The sequence below is a fragment of the Dendrobates tinctorius genome, unplaced genomic scaffold, assembly GCF_039654945.1.
Source record: "Dendrobates tinctorius isolate UK_male_01 unplaced genomic scaffold, ASM3965494v1 ptg000017l, whole genome shotgun sequence".
NCBI lineage: Eukaryota > Metazoa > Chordata > Amphibia > Anura > Dendrobatidae > Dendrobates > Dendrobates tinctorius.
This window is the reverse complement of record NW_027361685.1, coordinates 16496727-16516142: the sequence shown is the minus strand read 5'-3', so window position 1 is coordinate 16516142 and position 19416 is coordinate 16496727. Positions and strand designations below refer to the sequence as shown.

At 41.8% G+C, this 19416-nt stretch overlaps 1 pseudogene; it reads right to left on the bottom strand.

Annotated features, from left to right (window-relative positions):
• Positions 1-4971: 4971 nt before the first annotated feature.
• LOC141082459 (uncharacterized) lies at positions 4972-18913 on the bottom strand (annotated as a pseudogene).
• Positions 18914-19416: the final 503 nt, after the last annotated feature.

Here is a 19416-nt window from a genome sequence, read left to right as displayed (position 1 = left end):
TCAGGGGATAGCGCTGGTCTCTAATAAAATGGCATCTGGCCACAACTACAGCTGTGAATTGAGCAGCCCACAGAGGCGTACCCAGTTCACAGCTGATGCGGCTGCAATGTTAGAGATAGGGTCAGCATCCGATCGCTGTCTCCTATGCCCAGGGACTGCCGTATTTGAGGATGGAAAGTGTCGTTCAGCAGCCATTACAGACCTGCAAGGTAAAATGGCAGCGCCCAGTGGCTGCACTAAAACAGTAAAAAAACATAAACATAACAGAGTCAAGCTTAGATGAAAACATCTTTTTAGATAATTTTCATTTTTACAATAAATTATCAAAAATCACGGCACCTTCCCTTTCATTTCATTTCCACCTCGATAGTGACGCTCTCTTAGGATACAATTTACTCTATGATGGCACTTTTGCACATAGCCACTAGATGGCGCTACATTTGACATTTGCCTGAATTTTTATATCTACACATGATTTACACAAATTATATTTTGTTGTCTTAACTCTATACTATTTAACATTATAAGCTGTGTATTTCTGTAATTATTTGTATGTATACATGATTGATTACTTCTGTCTCTGTAAAAATAACCCTCTTTAACCCCTTTCTGACATCAGGTGTAAATGTATGCCGATGTCAGACTCCCTCCCTTTGATGTGCCGCCAGTGCTGAGCCCACATCTTTTCTGGCACATGCCAGCAAGCGTGCCGAAATCCCGCCCTTCAGTGACCCCATCACATGATTGTGGATCACTGATGGGTTAGCATGACAACTAGAGGTCTCCAGCAGAAGTCTATTTCTATGAGCGCTGCCCGCTAGCCGAAAATGCATGGACCAGGGATCGTCCGGCCAAACTCCCGCTCTCCTTTTAACATGGGCAAAATGCTACTCAGGCAACACAGGGTGAGGGTAACACAGTGTGGGTAATGCTTTACTGAGCCACAAAACAGGCAGATAACACATAGAACAGTCCCAGCACAGTACCCAAGATGGGGCACATTACAGAGTCTCACCCTTCCACTGACCCGCCGGGATAATAGCAGCTGTGACTTCAGATCTTCCAGGGTCACTACCGCACCTATGGCATGCACATAGAGGAGGTAATGATAAGCGTAAGAAGACGACAGTCCATGCAAGACCAGTTGATCTCAGGATCACAACCTGGCTTCTCCAAACGTATCTATGGTTTAGCAATGGTCAATGGAGCAGATCTGTATTCTTCCAGCCGAGGCTGAAAACCCCTAGGTTGTTTCCTGTAGAATCATAGATCTGTGTCCCTCGTAATGGTGCCATGATCTAAAAAGGCTGCTGTCCTGTCTCTGGTCCTTTTGAGATGTATGGATGTCTTGGCAGAATCTCTCTGGCTGTCTCTCTCTCTGTCTCTTTATACAGAGGCCTGTAACCTATTTTTAGACTTAACAAGTGTCCCTCATTCAGTATTTACATAAAGGGTAAGAATGGAAATGAGATTATTATAGCATTACTTAGTTTTTCCCTCTCTGCTTTAGAAGTCATCAAACTGGCTCCATAACACAATGCATAATTAGCATATCAGCAAACATCACTAGTGATCAAGGATAAGCGCACAATAAAGTCAATATTACCGGCTTACACAAACAAAAGTCTGTTTTCTTGACCAACCAGAAATCAACACTTAAATTTAAAGCCAACATACAGATAACTTTCTATTGTTCTTCGTTTGCTAAAAATAGTCGTCTGGTTAATTAAGATACAATGCTGTATGTCTTCACAATCCCAAAAGTAAAAAATGTTTTTAAAAATAATAAAAAAATATAAAAGTTCAAATTACCCCCCTTTCGCCCCACTCAAAATAAAACAATTAAAAAAAACATGCACATATTTGGTATCACCGCGTTCAGAATTTCTTGATCTATCAATATAAAAAAAAATTAACCTGATTGCTAAACGGCGTAATGAGAAAAAAAAGTCAAAACGCCACAAAGAGGTATTCTTGGTCTTTCTGCAGTTGCATTGCCGGTGGAGTTAAAACTACCTGAAAACGCCTGGTGGTGTGAGTACGAGTTATACAATTATCTAAGAAGCTGATAGTTAGAACCCTTGGGATTCACAGCCAGCAGGAAGAGTCAGAATACTGCCGCTGATTGGGTGCCGGGCTCGTGTGATGTAACAACCTCACATAAGCCCCGGGACAGTGAGTCTCGACATCACTGAAGTGGAGTATGAGTGGTTTTATTTTAATGAGGCCAAACATGAGGACTGAGCTCACTGAGAAAAAAAGATATATATACCGTATTTTTGGGACTATAGGATGCACCTAGGTTTTAGAGGAGGAAATTAGGAAAAAAATTGAAGCAAAAAATGTAGTAAATTCTGTACTTAATATCCCGTACCCTGGCATGCATGGCCCCCTCATCCCTACCCTGGCATGCATGGCCCCCTCATCCCTACCCTGGTATGCATTGCCCCCTCATCCCTACCCTGGCATGCATGGCCCTCTCATCCCTATCCTGGCTGGAATTATCACCCTCATCCTATACTAGTATGCATCGCCCCATCCCTATCCTGGTATACAGGGCCCTCATCTCGTCCTGGTACGCAGGGCCCCCATCCCTATTCTGGTATGATTGGCACCCATCTCGGTTCTGGCATGCATGGCCTAATCCTTATAATTGGCCACCACCCCCATCCTGGTATGCATGGCCCCATCAGAAAACATAAAAAAAAAAAAAAAAAAAAATATTACACTTACCTATCCTGTGCTCCCTCACAGTGTCTGCTCCGGTGCCAGCAACTGCTTTATGCTTGTAAGCAGCACATGGCAGGGACGTTATGCGTTGCTCACAAGCAGAGCACAGCTGCCGGAGTACTCACCGGGACTGTTCATTGCAGAGAGCAGTAAGTATTCATTGCTCTTCAGTAGCGCGCAGTGTCAGCCACTGGCACGCCAGTGGAGTATGTGTGTTTTATTTTAATGAGGCCAAACATGAGGAATGAGCTGAGAAAAAAAAATATATATACTGTATTTTTTGGACTATAGGATGCACCTAGGTTTTAGAGGAGGAAATTAGGTAAAAATTGTAGCAAATTCTTTACTTAATATCCCCTATCATGGTATATACGGTCCCCTCTTCCCTACCCTGGTATACATGCCCCCCCCATCCCTATCCTGGTATGCATGGATCCCTCATCCCTATCCTGGCATGCATGGATCCCTCATCCCTACCCTGGTATACATGCCCCCCCTCATCCCTATCCTGGCATGCATGGATCCCTCATCCCTATCCTGGCATGCATGGCCCCTTCATCCCTACCCTGGTATGCATGGATCCCTCATCCCTATCCTGGCATGCATGCCCCCTCATCACTATCCTGGTATGCATGGATCCCTCATCCCTACCCTGGCATGCATGGATCTCTCATCCCTACCCTGGCATGCATGCCCCCCCTCATCCCTATCCTGGCATGCATGGATCCCTCATCCCTATCCTGGCATGGATCCCTCATCCCTATCCTGGCATGCATGGCCCCTTCATCCCTACCCTGGTATGCATGGATCCCTCATCCCTATCCTGGCATGCATGCCCCTTCATCACTATCCTGGTATGCATGGATCCCTCATCCCTACCCTGGCATGCATGGATCTCTCATCCCTACCGTGGTATGCATGGCCCCCTCATCCCTACCCTGGTATGCATGGCTCCTCATTCCTATCCTGGCAGTAATTATCGCCTTCATCCCTATACTATTATGCATGGCCCCATCCCTATCCTGATATGCAGGGCCCCATTGCGGTCCTGGTATGCAGGGCCCAATACTTATAATTGGCCACCACCCCCATCCTTGTATGCATGGCCCCATCAGAAGACATTTAAAAAAACCGTTACACTTACCTATCCTTGCGCTCCCTCACAGCGTCTGCTCCAATGCCAGCAACTGCTTTATGCTTGTAAGCAGCACATGGCAGGGACGTCATGTGTTGTTCTCAAGCAGAGCGCAGCTGCCGGAGTACTCACCAGGACTGTGCACACAGAGAGCAGTAAGTATTCATTGCTCTTCAGTAGCGCGCAGTGTCAGCCACCGGCTTCCTGCTGGCATGAATATTCACTGGATTCATTCATTCATCAGGAGACTATTTAATATTGACCTATATTCACGCGGGACTAGACGAAGAAAACCCTAAAATCATGTATCATGTTATCCGAAACAGTCAGAAAACTAGCCCCATATTGGGCGACCTCAGACTATATACTGTGTAAGTTTATAAGCCACTCCAGTGTCAGGAATAGATAGTATGTGATAATCCCGTATATACCACTCAGGGAACACTTACCTTTCAGAGATAATTTCCATATTCATACTAAATAATGGCACAGATCTCCCAGACATTATGACTGCACATATCCCTAGTCTTTATAACGATATTGCACTCATTCCCTGACAGACCGCAGCATGGCCATTAGTTAGAAGCTGCTAATGATCTTTGGAGCAGGTAAGTTTTCCTGAGTGGTACATATTGGGCCGTCTGAAGACTGAGTTTAGTCTAGGACAATTTGTCTGCACTACTAATTAACAGCAGTTACATTACCAAACTAGGGCAGTCCCTATAGGAGAAAAACACAAGAATTATACTGTATTGTCACATACTATCTATTCCTGACACTGGAGTGGCTTATAAACTTACACAGTATATAGTTTCAGGGTTTTTTTGTCTAGTCTCGCTTGAATATAGTTCAATATTAAAGAGTCTCCTGATGAGTCGCCTTTGGTGAGGACGATGAAACCCTCAGAGATGAGAGGCTTGGAGAGTGAGTGTGTATACGTCACCTCACCCTATACACTGAACTGTGGGGTACATATTTTTTCTCTTAGTCACCTACTGAATAACTTTCAGGGGGTGAATTATGGGTGTAGTTTTACATTTGGAATTAATAAAGTTTAGTTTTATCCTTTTGTCAGCAAACATGAGGAATGACAAGAAACAACCCATTTAAGAAGATTCAGTTTTGGTTAAAACTATTCCAACATTATGAATATAAAAAGGCTTCTCCCCTATGTGACGTCTCTGATGTTTATTAACAATTGATTTCCAAGTAAAATATTTCCCACATTAAGAAAATGAAAAAGGCTTCTCCTCTATGTGACTGCTCTGATGTCTAACAAGAAGCACTTTCCGGTTAAAATATTTCCCACATTCTGAACATGAAAAAGGCTTCTCCCCTGTGTGAGTTCTTTGGTGCTTAACCAAATGTGATTTCTGGTTAAAACATTTCCCACATTCTGAACATGAAAAAGGCTTCTCCCTTGTGTGAGTTCTCTGGTGTGTAACAAGAAGCACTTTCCGGATAAAACATTTCCCACATACTGAACACAAAAAAGGCTTCTCCCCTGTGTGAATTCTTTGGTGTTGCTCAAGATTCCCTTTATAGTTAAAACATTTCCCACATTCTGAACATGAAAAAGGCTTCTCCCCTGTGTGAGTTCTCTGGTGCTTAACCAAATGTGATTTCTGGTTAAAACATTTCCCACATTCTGAACATAAAAAAGGCTTCTCCTCTGTGTGATTTCTTTGGTGTTGCTCAAGATTCCCTTTATGGTTAAAACATTTCTCACAGTCTGAACATAAAAAAGGATTCTCCCCTGTGCGAGTTCTATGATGGTTCACAAAATATGATTTATGTGCAAAACGTTTCCCACATTCTGAACAAGAAAAAAGCTTGTTTCCTGTGTGAGTTCTTTGGTGTATAACAAGATGCCCTTTATGGTTAAAACATTTCCCACATTCTGAACATGAAAAAGGCTTCTCCCCTGTGTGAGTTCTTTGGTGCCTAACAAAATGTGATTTCCATGTAAAACATTTCCCACATTCTGAACATGAAAATGACTTCTTTGCTTTAGGAGCAGTTTGTTTTTTAATGCCTGTTTTGTGACTTTGATTTTCCTTAGTAGTCAGTAATGAATCAGAAGATGGGACGTGTTTCATAGGATCAGATAAGAGATCTTTCCTGTGAATGGATGATGATATATCTGGAGTAACAGCAATCACTTCAGTTGTATCTTGTAGGATCTCAAGATCATCAGATTTGAAAATTGAAGATGTCAGCTGTCCCTCTGATCTCCTGGGACAGTCATCTGCTAAGATAAAAAACAATTATTATTTTCTAATAAAATATCCTTGAGTTTTATATTTTTGAACATTTCTACTTAGCTTGCCATTTTTACAGACAGTTTATGTAAAAAACTTTAATTATTTGCCAAGACAATGACAGTTCACAGTGTAATAGAAAACCTTGTTGGATGAGCCAGTAGTGTGTGGTGTTCAACTGTTTGTTCATTCTGCCTCCCAAATATCGAATAAAAAGAAACCAATCAATGTTATGTAGGTGAAAATAATACCAATTCTCATCTCACAAAAAACAAGTCCCCACTCAGGTCCATCATTTGTCAATGGTAAAACAGAGGTTCCCACACTATTAGTGGCTCAAAGGCTGCTGAAAAGCAACAAGGTTTCTATAAACCAATCCAGCAAAATCCGCTCTCACTTCGGAGTCTTGCAGTGTGCGCAAACAACATTTAGGATCCCTGTATTTAGCAATATTATAGTGAGAAGAACCCACTTAATTTGCGGTGTGTGTCTCCTGGAGCCCAATCTGGGCACTATGTGCTGGGTAATAAAATGGCAAATGTGTAATTTTCACTCTCCAACATCCGCTAAGTGTTCATTTCCGTAAAGTAGCTGTGGAGTCAAAATATTCCTCCTACACACGTGGTCAAAATTGTTGGTACCCCTCATTTAATTACAGAAAAACCCACAATGGTCACAGAAATAACTTGAATCTTACAAAAGTAATAATAAATCAAAAATCTATGAAAATGAACAAATGAAAGTCAGACATTGCTTTTCAGCCATGCTTCCACAGAATGAAAAAAATTAAACTCATGAAATAGGCCTGGACAGAAATGATGGTATCCTTAACTTAACCGCTTCATGACTGCCAACAGTAGAAAAACGTCAGCACTAGCAGGGCTTTGTGCAGAGCCGACATTTGTCTATGGTCGGCGGTTTCATAGAATCATAGAATGGTAGAGTTTGGAAGGGACCTCCTGGGCCATCTAGTTCAACCCCCTGCTCAAAGCAGGATTCGCTAAATCATCCCAGTCAGATGTCTGTCCAGCCTCTGTTTGAAGACTTCTATTGAAGGAGAACTCACCACCTCTCGTGGCAGCCTGTTCCACTCATTGATCACTCTAACCGTCTAATTAAAAAATACCAAAAATAATGTCACCCACAAGTGAATGTAAAAAAAGATGCAAGATAAATGGGTGATCCTCAGAGGATATTTGCAAGCACCCAAACGCATCACAAAAGGGATATAGAATGTAACTGATAAAACAGACAACAACCTATATAATGGATACAGCATGAATGAAAAGGTAGCACAATGCTATAGCCAATTGCACATGTATACACATGTATATTTTTTAAAGGCCAGACCACAGGTTCATAGCCTTTCATAAACGATACTTCAAAAAAGTAACGAGATTTCAAAAAAGGAACAATCTCACCGGTTTATGCAGACGGTCAGGAGTCACCAGGGATACTCTGTATACCAACAGGAAGGTAGCGATGGGAAGACAATACCCTGTCAATTCCCTTACATGCTAACCATTAACTGATCCCCAGGCTCCTGCCCTTACAAGGGCAGTCCACAGCTAGCCCTATATTGCACATGCCCTGCACTTTCCCTATAAGGAGCGTCCCAACGCGTTTCATCCAAGTAACTCTTCAGGGGACTAACTTGTTTAAAGTGCCATAGTGCTATAGCTAAGAGAAATACATCCTCCCGCTCTCTATGCTATCTGCTGTCTGAAGAGAGTGGAAGGAAGAGGGCATATATATATATATATATATATATATATACAGTATATCTCATTGTGTTAATGCACACATATTGCCACAATTAGATAATTAACACATATATGTTTGATCATACCTCGCATACCAGTCATCCCCCATTGCAAGATTTAAAACTCCCAGGGCGCGCGCCATAACCAGCGCTAAAGACGCCCCACAATGACATCACTGGAAAGGAAAAACCCATGTCCAATGGGCGGATGAAGCCCCATTTCCGGTGCAATCGCAAAATGGTGGATGCCCCACTTCCGGTAACAAACCACATACACAAATGGCGTATTTCAAATTATCCATACACACTCATGTTTTGCGTGTCAGACATACCACATAAGACGACTCAGATAAGGAGCGCGCGTCATAATTCGCGCTAGACACCGCCTCAGTAGATTTCCCAGAACCGATGCCGCCCCACTTCCGGTGAGAGCAAGATGGTGGCCTGCACACAGAGAGGAGGTAACAATAAGTGTAGGAACATGACAGTCCATTGAGTCCATACAAGGTACAAGGCCAGTTGATCCAAAGATCACAATCTGGCTTCTGCAAATGTATCCATGGTTCAGTGATGGTCAATGGAGCAGAACTGTATTCTTCCAACCAAGGCTGAAAACCCCTAGGTTGTTTTCTATAGAATGATAGATCCGTGTCCCTCGTGATGATGTTGTGGCTGCAGCCCTGTCTCTTGTCCTTTGGATCTATAGATGTCTTGGCAGAATCTCTCTGACTGTTTCTCTCAGTCTCTTTATACAGAGGCATGTAACCTATTTTTAGACTTAACAAGTGTCCCTCATTCAGTATTTACATAAAGGGTAAGAATGGAGAGGAGATTATTATAGCATTACTTGATTATTTAAATTATTTGCATAGTTTTTCCCTCTCTGCTTTAGAAGTCAACAAACTGGCGCCATAACACAATGTATAATTAGCATATCAGCAATCATCACTAGTGATCAAGGATAAGCGCACAATAAAAGTCAATATTACCGGCTTACACAAGCAAAAGTGTTTTCTTGACCAACTAGAAATCAACACTTAAATTTGAAAGCCAACATACAGATAACATTCTATTATTCTTCGTTGCTAAAAAATAGTCGTCTGGTTAATTAAGATACAATGCTGTATGTCTTCACAATGCCAAAAGTAAAAAAAGAAATGTTTTTAAAAATATAAAAAAAAATAAAAGTTCAAATCACCCGCCTTTCGCCCCTTTCAAAATAAAACAATAAAAAATCAAACATACACATATTTGTTACAGCGGCGTTCAGAATTGCCCAATCTATCAATATAAAAAAAATTAACCCGATCGCTAAATGGCGTAACGAGAAAAAAGGTCAAAACGCCAGAATTACTTTTTTTTGGTCGCCACAACATTGCATTGAAATGCAATAAAGGATGACCAAAAGATTGTATCTGCACCAAATCCTAATGAGTCATCTTTGGTGAGGACGATGAAACCCGTAGAAATGAGAGGCTTGGAGAGTGAATGTGTATACGTCACCTCACCCTATATACTGAGATGTGGGGTACATGTTTTTTCTATTAGTGACTTTCCAACTAACCTTCAGGGGGTGAATTATGGGTATAGTTTAACATTTGCAATTAATAAGGTTTAGCTTTTTCCTTTCATCAGCAAACATGAGGAATAACAAGAGACAACCCATTTAAGAAGGTGCAATTTTGGTTAAAATTATTCCAACATTATGAACATATAAAAGTATACTCCGCTATGTGACATCTCTGATGTTTATTAACAGTTGATTTCCAAGTAAAATATTTCCCACATTAAGAAAATGAAAATGGCTTCTCCTCTGTGTGACTGCTCTGATGGCGATCAAGAAGCGCTTTCTGGTTAAAATATTTCCCACATTCTGAACTGGAAGAAGGCTTCTCCCCTGTATGAGTTCTCTGGTGCTTAACACAATCTGATTTAGTGTTAAAACATTTCCCACATTCTGAACAAGAAAAGGGTTTCTCTCCTGTGTGCATTCTCTGGTGCATAACACAATCTGATTTATTCCTAAAACATTTCCCACATTCTGAACATGAGAAAGGCTTCTCCCCTGTGTGAGTCCTCTTGTGGGAAAGAAAATGTGATTTCCGTCCAAAACATTTCCCACACTCTAAACATGAAAAAGGCTTCTCTCCTGTGTGGATTCTCCGGTGCTTAACACAATCTGATTTAGTGTTAAAACGTTTCCCACATTCTGAACAGGAAAATGGCTTCTCCCCTGTGTGGATTCTCTGGTGATTAACACAATCGGATTTATTGTTAAAACATTTCCCACATTCTGAACAAGTAAAAGGCTTCTCCCCTGTGTGAGCTCTCTGGTGTCTAACAAAATGTGATTTATGTTCAAAACATTTCCCACATTCTGAACAGGAAAAGGAAAAGGGCTTCTCCCCTGTGTGAGTTCTCTGGTGTCTATCAAGAACCGATTTCTGATTAAAACATTTCCCACATTCTGAACAGGAAAAAGGCTTCTCCCCTGTGTGATTTCTCTGGTGGATAACAAACTTTGATTTTTGTGCAAAATATTTCCCACATTCTGAACAGTAAAAAGGCTTCTCCCCTGTGTGAATTCTCTGGTGGGTAACAAAACTTGATTTATGTGCAAAATATTTCCCACATTCTGAACAGGAAAAAGGCTTCTCCCCTGTGTGAATTCTCTGGTGGGTAACAAAACTTGATTTATGTGCAAAATTTTTCCCACATTCTGAACAGTAAAAAGGTTTTGCTCCTGTGTGAATTCTCTGGTGAGTAATAAAATGTGATTTCCATGTAAAACATTTCCCACATTCTGAACATGAAAATGACTTCTTTGCTTTAGGAGCAGTTTGTTTTTTATTGCCTCTTTTGCGACTTTGATTTTCCTTAGTAGTCAGTAATAAATCAGAAGATGGGACCTGTTTCATAGGATCAGATGACAGATCTTTGCTGTGAATGGATGATGATATATCTGGAGTAATGGCATTCACTTCAGTTGTATCTTGTAGGATCTCAAAATCATCAGATTTAAAAATTGAAGATGTCAGCTGTCCCTCTGATCTCCTGGGACAGTCATCTGCTAAGATAAAAAAAAAAAAAAATTTAATAAAATATTGAGTTTTATATTTTTCAACATTTCTACTTAAACTGTCCATAAAAATGGCAAGCTATGTAAAAGCTTTAAATATTTACCAAGACAATGACAGTTCACAGTCTAATAGAAAACCTTGTTGGATGAACCAGTAGTGTGCGGTGTTCAATTGTTTGTTCATTCTGCCTCCCAAATATCGAATAAAAAGAAACCAATCAATGTTATGTAGGCGAAAATAATACCAATTCTCATCTCACAAAAACAAGTCCCCACTCAGGTCCATCATCTGTCAATGGAAAAACAGAGGTTCCCACACTATTAGTGGCTCAAAGGCTGTTGAAAAGCAGCAGAGTTTCTATAAACTAATCCAGCAAAATCCGCTCTCACTTCGGAGTCTTGCAGTGTGCGCAAACAACATTTAGGATCCCTGTATTTAGCAATACTATAGTGAGAAGAACCCACTTAATTTGTGGTGTGTGTCTTGCTGGGTAATAAAATGGCAAATGTGTAATTTTCACTCTCCAACATCCGCTAAGTGTTAATTTCCGGAAAGTGGCGGTGGAGTCAAAATATTCACTCCTCCTACACACGTGGTCAAAATTGCTGGTACCCCTCATTTAATTACAGAAAAACCCACAATGGTCACAGAAATAACTTGAATCTTACAAAAGTAATAATAAATTAAAAATCTATGAAAATCATAGAATCATAGAATCTTAGAGTTGGAAGGGACCTCCTGGGCCATCTGGTCCAACCCCCTGCTCAAAGCAGGATTCGCTAAATCATCCCAGTCAGATGTCTGTCCAGCCTCTGTTTGAAGACTTCCATTGAAGGAGAACTCACCACTTCTCGTGGCAGCCTGTTCCACTCATTGATCACTCTAACTGTCAAAAAGTTTTTTCTAATATCTAATCTTTGTCTCCTCCCATTCAGTTTCATCCCATTGCTTCTAGTCTTTCCTTGTGCAAATGAGAATAAAGTTGATCCTTCTACAATGTGACAGCCCTTGAGATATTTGTAGACAGCTATTAAGTCTCCTCTCAGTCTTCTCTTTTGCAAACTAAACATTCCCAAATCCTGCAACCTTTCCTCATAAGACAGGGTTTGCAGACCGGTCACCATTTTGGTCGCTCTTTTCTGAACTTGCTCCAGTTTGTTGATGTCTTTTTTAAAATGTGGTGCCCAAAACTGGACATAATATTCCAGATGAGGTCTGACCAAAGAGGAGTAGAGGGAAATAATGACTTCACGTGATCTAGACTGTATGCTTCTGTTAATACATCCTAGAATTGCATTTGCCTTTTTTGCTGCTGCATCACACTGTTGACTCATATTCAGTCTGTGATCTATTAGTATACCCAAGTCTTTTTCACATGTGCTGTCACTTAGCCCTATTCCTCCTATTCTATATATGCTTTTTTCATTTTTATTGCCCAGATGTAGTACTTTGCATTTCTCCCTGTTAAAAACCATTCTGTTAGTTGCTGCCCACTTCTCCAGTTTATTTAAATCTTTTTGAATCCTCTCTCTCTCTTCTCTAGTATTAGCTATCCCTCCTAGCTTTGTGTCATCAGCAAATTTAATCAGTTTACCCTCAATTCCTTCATCTAAATCGTTGATAAAGATATTGAACAATACAGGGCCCAGGACAGAGCCCTGTGGTACCCCACTTGAGACATTCTTCCAACTGGATGTGCAGCCATTTACGACCACTCTTTGGGTCCGATCACTAAGCCAGTTATGAATCCACCTAACAGTTGCCTTGTCCATTCCATACTTAGTCATTTTTTCAATAAGGATTGTATGAGAGACTTTGTCCAATGCTTTGCTGAAGTCTAGATATACTATATCTACAGCATTTCCTTGATCCACCCAATCAGTGATACCGTCATAGAAGGAAATTAAGTTAGTCTGACATGACTTATTAGTTACAAACCCATGCTGACTCTGTTTAATCATTTCATTCTTATCCAGGTACTGACATACATGTTGTTTAATAATTTGTTCAAAGATCTTTCCTGGTATAGAAGTCAGACTCACCGGCCTATAGTTGCCTGGGTCCACCTTCTTCCCCTTTTTGAAGATAGAAACAACATTTGCTCTTCTCCAGTCTTCTGGCACTTCTCCTGTTCTCCAAGAATTTTCAAAGATTATGGAGAGGGGTTCAAAAATTTCTTCTGCTATCTCCTTCAGTACTCTGGGGTGTAATTCATCTGGACCTGGAGATTTGAATTCATTTAGGTTAGCTAAGTGTTTCCTCACTATCTTTCAGTTTATAGATATCCTGGATTCTTCTATTCCCTTAATAGGACAGTGAATAACAGTTGATGTTACATTTCCTTTCTGAGAGAAAACAGATGCAAAATAGGAATTTAAAAGATCAGCCTTCTCAACATCCTGTCTTACCATTTCATAATTTTCATCCTGTAAAAATCCTATAGCATCTTTGACTTTTCTTTTACTTTTGACATATCCCCAAAATCCTTTATTATTGCTTTTGACATCTCTTGCAAGCCTCAATTCATTTTCAGCTTTAGCTAATCTGATTTGTGCCCTGCAGGTTCTGCAGACAGCATTATATTCTTCTTTAGATATGCCTCCCTCTTTCCATTTTATAAACATTTTTTTCTTCCTTTTTAGCATGTGCTTAAGTTCTGTGTTCATCCATCCTGGTTTCCTTAAATGCTTCCTATTCTTCCCTCTTTTCGGAATTGTTAACAACCGTGCTTTGAGAATTTCATTTTTCAAGATTTCCCATCCTTCCTGGACATTTTTGTCTTTAAGGATATCCAGCCATTGGATCCCTCCAATTCTCTTTCTGAATCCCTTAAAATCTGCCTTTCTGAAATCTAACCTTGACGTCTGAGTCTTCACAGGTCTTCCGCCTCTAGTTATCCAAAATTCTAAAATAGCATGGTCGCTACCTCCTAGGGTCCCAGCCACTTTTACCTCCTCAACCATTTCCTCCCTGTTTATAAGGATTAGATCCAAGGTAGCAGTTCCCCTTGTTTTCTCCCCTACCTTTTGGAAGATAAAGTTGTCAGCAAGAGAGGATAAGAATTTCCTTGACCTGTTAGTTTTGCCTGAGAGAGATTCCCAACAAATGTCTGGATAGTTGAAATCTCCCATGACAACTATGTCATATTTTTTGGAGAACTTGGCCATTTGATGCATGAAGAGTTCATCCATATCTTCAGCTTGCACAGGCGGCCTGTAGTAAATGCCTACAATGGTGTCCTTTCCATTGTTCTGTCCATGTATTCTTACCCAAACAGTTTCCACAGAACTCCCAGTCTCTGAAGCTTCAATCTCTGTGCAGATATACGCGTTTCTAACATACAATGCGACACCCCCTCCTCGTTTATCAAGTCTGTTTCTTGCAAATAAGTTGTATCCTTCTAGTCTTGTATTCCAATCATGTGCATTGTCCCACCAAGTTTCAGTGATTCCAATGACATCATATTTCTTTTCCTGTGTTAGTAGTTCCAATTCTCCTTGTTTGTTGCCCATGCTTTGTGCATTAGTATAGAAACATTTTAGTTTGTGATTGGTTTCTCTTTCTCCAATATTTTTATTAATTAGATTCTTTCGTCTTTGTTCTTCCTTTCCACTTCTAATAGCAGAGTTCTCAATAGCATTTGTCAGGTGTATGGCTTTTTCTGGTCTTTTGCTTCCCTTCCCATGTTGTTCTAGTTTAAAGCTCTCCTTACAAGTGTAGCAAGGCGACTTCCAAATACCTGCTTTCCAGTCTTCGTAAGGTGCACCCCATCTCTAGCAAGTAGTCCATCGTATAAGTAGTTCACTCCGTGATCCAGAAATCCAAATTGTTGCTGACGGCACCATCGACGTAGCCAGTTGTTCACCTGCAGAATCTTATTCCACCTCCTTGTTCCATGGCCATCCACTGGGAGGATGGAAGAGAAGACCACCTGCGCTCCCAGTTCTTTCACTTTCTTGCCTAAGTCTTCAAAGTCTCTGCAGATGGTTTCCAGGTCGTTTCTTGCGGTGTCATTTGTCCCCACATGTAGTAGCAGGAATGGGTAGTCATCTGTAGGTCTGAAGAGTCCGGATATCCTGTCAGACACATCTTTAATTTTTGCACCTGGAAGACAGCACATTTCTCTTGAAGTTATATCCGGTCTGCAGATAGCGGCCTCTGTTCCTCTCAACAGGGAATCCCCCATGACCACCACTCTCCGTTTCTTCTTCACAACATTTTTCTTTCTCCATCCAGGAGGACTCTGAAGGCGTACAAGGTTGCTGTTTGTTGGCAGAGTCTTATCCTGATGTATTTCTTCATCGTTTTCCTGCGTGAGAGCCTGGTACTGGTTCCTGAGCAGTATGGGTGCTGACTGCCTCCCGATCCTCCTGCTTCTCCGGGTCACATGTCTCCATTCCTCTGTTTATTCAGGTGCACTTCGAATTTCTTCTCTTTCTGTAACATGAAGAGATAATTCTGCTCTGTCTAAGAACTCTTCGCCTTCCTTAATGATCTTCAACGTAGCTAACCTCTCTTCGAGATTTTGCAACTTTTCCTCCAACAGGGACACAAGCTTGCAATTGTGGCATGTGAAGTTTGGCTTTTCCACTGGTAAATCTGTGAACATGTAGCAAGAAATGCAGCTCACCAAATGGCTCCTGGCCTCTTCCATATTGAGATTTCTTAAAAACGATGAAAGATGAGCCAAAATTCGGCGCGCGGTTTTTCCGATTTCCTCTTTTCAGCTGCAACGGCCAAAACCCAGTGATCGTTGAGTTTGCGGAGACTCTTCACTTATCCCAGAAGGCACTGGGAATATGCAAATGATCTCCTCAAGACTCTTCCCCTGGTTTTCCGATTTCCTCTTTTCAGCTGCAACGGCCAAAACCCAGTGATCGTTGAGCTCGCGGAGACTCTTCACTTATCCCAGAAGGCACTGGGAATATGCAAATGGTCTCCTCAAGACTCTTCCCCTGGTTTTCCGATTTCCTTTTTTCAGCTGCAACGGCCAAAACCCAGTGATCGTTGAGTTTGCGGAGACTCTTCACTTATCCCAGAAGGCACTGGGAATATGCAAATGGTCTCCTCAAGACTCTTCCCCTGGTTTTCCGATTTCCTCTTTTCAGCTGCAACGGCCAAAACCCAGTGATCGTTGAGTTTGCGGAGACTCTTCACTTATCCCAGAAGGCACTGGGAATATGCAAATGGTCTCCTCAAGACTCTTCCCCTGGTTTCAATGAACAAATGAAAGTCAGACATTGCTTTTCAGCCATGCTGCCACAGAATGAAAAAAATTAAACTCATGAAATAGGCCTGGACAGAAATGATGGTACCCTTAACTTAACCGCTTCATGACTGCCAACGGTAGAAAAACGTCAGCACTAGCAGGGCTTTGTGCAGAGCCGACATTTGTTTATGGTCGGCGGTTTCATAGAATCATAGAATCGTAGAGTTGGAAGGGACCTCCTGGGCCATCTAGTTCAACCCCCTGCTCAAAGCAGGATTCGCTAAATCATCCCAGTCAGATGTCTGTCCAGCCTCTGTTTGAAGACTTCTATTGAAGGAGAACTCACCACCTCTCATGGCAGCCTGTTCCACTCATTGATCACTCTAACCGTCTAATTAAAAAATACCAAAAATAATGTCACCCACAAGTGAATGTAAAAAAAGATGCAAGATAAATGGGTGATCCTCAGAGGATATTTGCAAGCACCCAAACGCATCACAAAAGGGATATAGAATGTAACTGATAAAACAGACAACAACCTATATAATGGATACAGCATGAATGAAAAGGTAGCACAATGCTATAGCCAATTGCACATGTATACACATGTATATTTTTTAAAGGCCAGACCACAGGTTCATAGCCTTTCATAAACGAGATTTCAAAAAAGGAACGAGATTTCAAAAAAGGAACAATCTCACCGGTTTATGCAGACGGTCAGGAGTCACCAGGGATACTCTGTATACCAACAGGAAGGTAGCGATGGGAAGACAATACCCTGTCAATTCCCTTACATGCTAACCATTAACTGATCCCCAGGCTCCTGCCCTTACAAGGGCAGTCCACAGCTAGCCCTATATTGCACATGCCCTGCACTTTCCCTATAAGGAGCGTCCCAACGCGTTTCATCCAAGTAACTCTTCAGGGGACTAACTTGTTTAAAGTGCCATAGTGCTATAGCTAAGAGAAATACATCCTCCCGCTCTCTATGCTATCTGCTGTCTGAAGAGAGTGGAAGGAAGAGGGCATATATATATATATATATATACAGTGCCTACAAGTAGTATTCAACCCCCTGCAGATTTAGCAGGTTTACACATTCGGAATTAACTTGGCATTGTGACATTTGGACTGTAGATCAGCCTGGAAGTGTGAAATGCACTGCAGCAAAAAAGAATGTTATTTCTTTGTTTAATTTTTTTTTACATTGTGAAAAGTTTATTCAGAGGGTCATTTATTATTCAACCCCTCAAACCACCAGAATTCTGTTTGGTTCCCCTAAAGTATTAAGAAGTATTTCAGGCACAAAGAACAATGAGCTTCACATGTTTGGATTAATTAGCTCTTTTTCCAGCCTTTTCTGACTATTTAAGACCCTCCCCAAACTTGTGAACAGCACTCATACATGGTCAACATGGGAAAGACAAAGGAGCATTCCAAGGCCATCAGAGACAAGATCGTGGAGGGTCACAAGGCTGGCAAGGGGTACAAAACCCTTTCCAAGGAGTTGGGCCTACCTGTCTCCACTGTTGGGAGCATCATCCGGAAGTGGAAGGCTTATGGAACTACTGTTAGCCTTCCACGGCCTGGACAGCCTTTGAAAGTTTCCTCCCGTGCCAAGGCCAGGCTTGACCGAAGAGTCAAGGCTAACCCAAGGACAACAAGGAAGGAGCTCCGGGAAGATCTCATGGCAGTGGGGACATTGGTTTCAGTCAATACCATAAGTAACGTACTCCACCGCAATGGTCTCCGTTCCAGACGAGCCCGTAAAGTACCTTTACTTTCAAAGCGTCATGTCAAGGCTCGTCTACAGTTTGCTCATGATCACTTGGAGGACTCTGAGACAGACTGGTTCAAGGTTCTCTGGTCTGATGAGACCAAGATCGAGATCTTTGATGCCAACCACACACGTGACGTTTGGAGACTGGATGGCACTGCATACGACCCCAAGAATACCATCCCTACAGTCAAGCATGGTGGTGGCAGCATCATGCTGTGGGGCTGTTTCTCAGCCAAGGGGCCTGGCCATCTGGTCCGCATCCATGGGAAGATGGATAGCACGGCCTACCTGGAGATTTTGGCCAAGAACCTCCGCTCCTCCATCAAGGATCTTAAGATGGGTCGTCATTTCATCTTCCAACAAGACAACGACCCAAAGCACACAGCCAAGAAAACCAAGGCCTAGTTCAAGAGGGAAAAAATCAAGGTGTTGGAGTGGCCTAGTCAGTCTCCTGACCTTAACCCAATTGAAAACTTGTGGAAGGAGCTCAAGATTAAAGTCCACATGAGACACCCAAAGAACCTAGATAACTTGAAGATCTGCATGGAGGAGTGGGCTAAGATAACTCCAGAGACCTGTGCCGGCCTGATAAGGTCTTATAAAAGACGATTATTAGCTGTAATTGCAAACAAGGGTTATTCCACAAAATATTAAACCTAGGGGTGGAATAATAATTGACCCACACTTTTATGTTTAAAATTTATTAAAATTTAACTGAGCAACATAACTTTTTGGTTTGTAAGATTTATGCATCTGTTAATAAATCCTGCTCTTGTGTGAAGTTTGAAGGCTCTAACCTATTTGCATCTTATCAAACCTGCTAAATCTGCAGGGGGTTGAATACTACTTGTAGGCACTGTATATATACAGTATATCTCATTGTGTTAATGCACACATATTGCCACAATTAGATAATTAACACATATATGTTTGATCATACCTCGCATACCAGTCATCCCCCATTGCAAGATTTAAAACTCCCAGGGCGCGCGCCATAACCAGCGCTAAAGACGCCCCACAATGACATCACTGGAAAGGAAAAACCCATGTCCAATGGGCGGATGAAGCCCCATTTCCGGTGCAATCGCAAAATGGTGGATGCCCCACTTCCGGTAACAAACCACATACACAAATGGCGTATTTCAAATTATCCATACACACTCATGTTTTGCGTGTCAGACATACCACATAAGACGACTCAGATAAGGAGCGCGCGTCATAATTCGCGCTAGACACCGCCTCAGTAGATTTCCCAGAACCGATGCCGCCCCACTTCCGGTGAGAGGAAGATGGTGGATGCCCCACTTCCGGTGGTGTCCATCAAACAAACAGCGCCACACTTCCGGTTAGCAGGGAAACTATCCTGCCACACTTCCGGTGTCATCCATCAAAACAAACGGCGCCACACTTCCGGTTAGCAGGGAACATATCCTGCCACACTCCTAAGAGTGCGGCGCCG